The sequence below is a fragment of the Poecilia mexicana genome, unplaced genomic scaffold (genome assembly GCF_051168715.1).
Source record: "Poecilia mexicana isolate PSO_F unplaced genomic scaffold, ASM5116871v1 scaffold_4, whole genome shotgun sequence".
Lineage (NCBI taxonomy): Eukaryota > Metazoa > Chordata > Actinopteri > Cyprinodontiformes > Poeciliidae > Poecilia > Poecilia mexicana.
In genome coordinates, this window is record NW_028263373.1 from 268,302 (window position 1) to 270,598 (window position 2,297).

The window sequence follows — 2,297 nt, forward strand, 5'->3', positions numbered from 1 at the left end:
CTCTCTGAGCCGGAAAACTGACTCCAGTTCATGTTTGGTTTTATTAGTCTGGTTGAAAAAGTTCAGACGGGGTCAAGTTGGAACTGAAGAGAGAAGAAGGCAGAAATTATGGAGACATTATGCAAAAAAGACTGAAAAACGGAGAGGATAATACCCATAATTCCATTCTTTAAAGGCGAAATGAAACAATGATGGAAAAAAAATCATCAACAAAATGTTATGTCTAGATCTTTATAGGGACAGAAATTATTGTTTGGTTTTAGTTTCATAATCAGTTTATTCACCTGATCATTATTTTTGTTAATCCAATTTAGTTTAAAAATCTTCAGTCCATAATATTTTTTAAAGACAATTTTGTTTGTTTAAAAAACAGCTTACGGAAAAAAAAGAGGAGAAAAGTGGGTCAACAATCTACCGCTAAAAACAGGAGATGCGGAAACTGACAACGGCACTTTCTGACAGGTAAGGATCGTTTAAAATGCATTTTCAGCTATTTTACTGGACAGTAACTTAGAACAGCCACTCTTATATAAGGTAAGATATATTATTTTTACACCCTAAAAACAATCTTGGTAGTCAATATAGTTTGGTAGTCCTCAGAGTGCTAACGTTGTTAGCAGCTAGCTCAGTGCCGAGTACCTGGCAGAAAGTATAATGTTTATTCAGTGGGACTTTCATGCTTAAAAAAAGCTAAATAAATTAAATATAACCTACCCAGCCATACAGTGAGCTGTTACTTTCCAGGCGTTCTTACCAGGCAGAAAGAGCCATGTAATGTTTCTTTTGATCCTAAATGGTTGACTCAACCTGAAACAAAAATAATTTTATGCTCCAGGCTTTTGAAACATTTCACCTGGCTCGTCATATGAGGTCTGCAGCTCCTGGTAGTTAGTTATGTGGATCTCCTCGCCACCAGGTAAATCCTCAAGATTATAAGATAAGTCTTTTTTACTGAGACAATACGATCATATCCTAAATATACACACATTTTCTCTCTGTTCCAGCCTATTCAGGGCATTACTTCCGGGCCACCATCTGAATTTCGCGCGTCATCCGGGTCACGTGTCTGAAACCCAGCAATATATAGGGCAATTTTTTGCCATTTTATTTATAAGTGTTTAAGTATTTTGACGATTTTAGCTCACATTTGAAGAAAAGCCCAGCTCCAGTTTCTCCTTAAAATTAGATTTAAATTAACAGTTGGAGAGCTTCTTCTTCATAAATTACTGTATTAATGCAAAGCAGGGACTTTGTTTTGTCACCTACTTTAAACTGTGTTCATGTCTTAGAAGTGAAACCTGAGTCTTCACTATGAAGGAATACCTTCGTAACATTAAGGTCATGTTTGTCATTAACAGTAAATCAGGGGAGAGCGCGAACGCAGTCCCCCACTACCAGAAATTATGCAGTCGAGATTCCCACATTTGGGGAATTCGCAGGGGTCAGCACAACCGGAGTGCAATGGCTGAGCCTCACCCTGGGTGAACCACCTTCATGATCATAGTATCTCCCCTGCCAGGTAAGTATGAGTTGCTCTTCTCTCTCGCCGGGATGTCTTTCGCAGACATACCCACATGACTCACGGTGCCGACACATTGTTAGTTTAAATAAAATAAAAACAGAGCTGAGTGGCTAGTGATCAACCAGCTAACACATTCTGGGATAACTGGGCTATAGAAACCTGGAAAATGCAAAGATTTAATGTTCAAAATAACGTTTGATTACCCACAATGCATTGCTAATAGCTAAGAAACAACTGACATATTTTTACTGTTTAAACATCTTCCAACGCCTCAAAAACCAGAGATAAGGAGTCAAATAAACGTTACCATGTTACTCACAACTATTTTATGAACAGAACACAAAAAGTTTAGTTTTTCTTTTGCTTACAGTTCAACCACTTCGTTTCTTTATAACGAGCTGCTGCTGCCACCTGCTGTTCATGAGGAGAAACCGCCTCCAGTAGAGGGAATAAAGAAGAGACCAAACTGATTCAATGCAAAGGTCCACAATAAGTGACTCTTCCTCTAAACTTGATTCTTATCAACAGGAGACAAAATCAGTCACAAAAGAAGGATGTATGCTATTCTTCCGACTGTTTTGGACTAATATGCCTTTCAAATATTCACAGCCTTAAACTGCTGTGAGCTACAAAAATTTGAGGTATCAAATCAAATCAAATCAAATTTTATTTGTATAGCACATTTCAGCATTTCAAAGTGCTTTACATCACAACAAACACAAAAACAGAGTCATGCAACATAGAATCAACAACCAAAACATTACATTAAGTCAGT

General features: G+C 37.5%; 1 non-coding gene across 1 annotated transcript; it reads right to left on the bottom strand.

Annotated features, from left to right (window-relative positions):
• Nucleotides 1-1,363: 1,363 nt before the first annotated feature.
• LOC148159859 (U1 spliceosomal RNA) lies at nucleotides 1,364-1,527 on the bottom strand. Its single transcript, XR_015762791.1, has one exon. It is a non-coding gene; the product is annotated as a U1 spliceosomal RNA (small nuclear RNA).
• Between the last annotated feature and the right edge of the window lie 770 nt (nucleotides 1,528-2,297).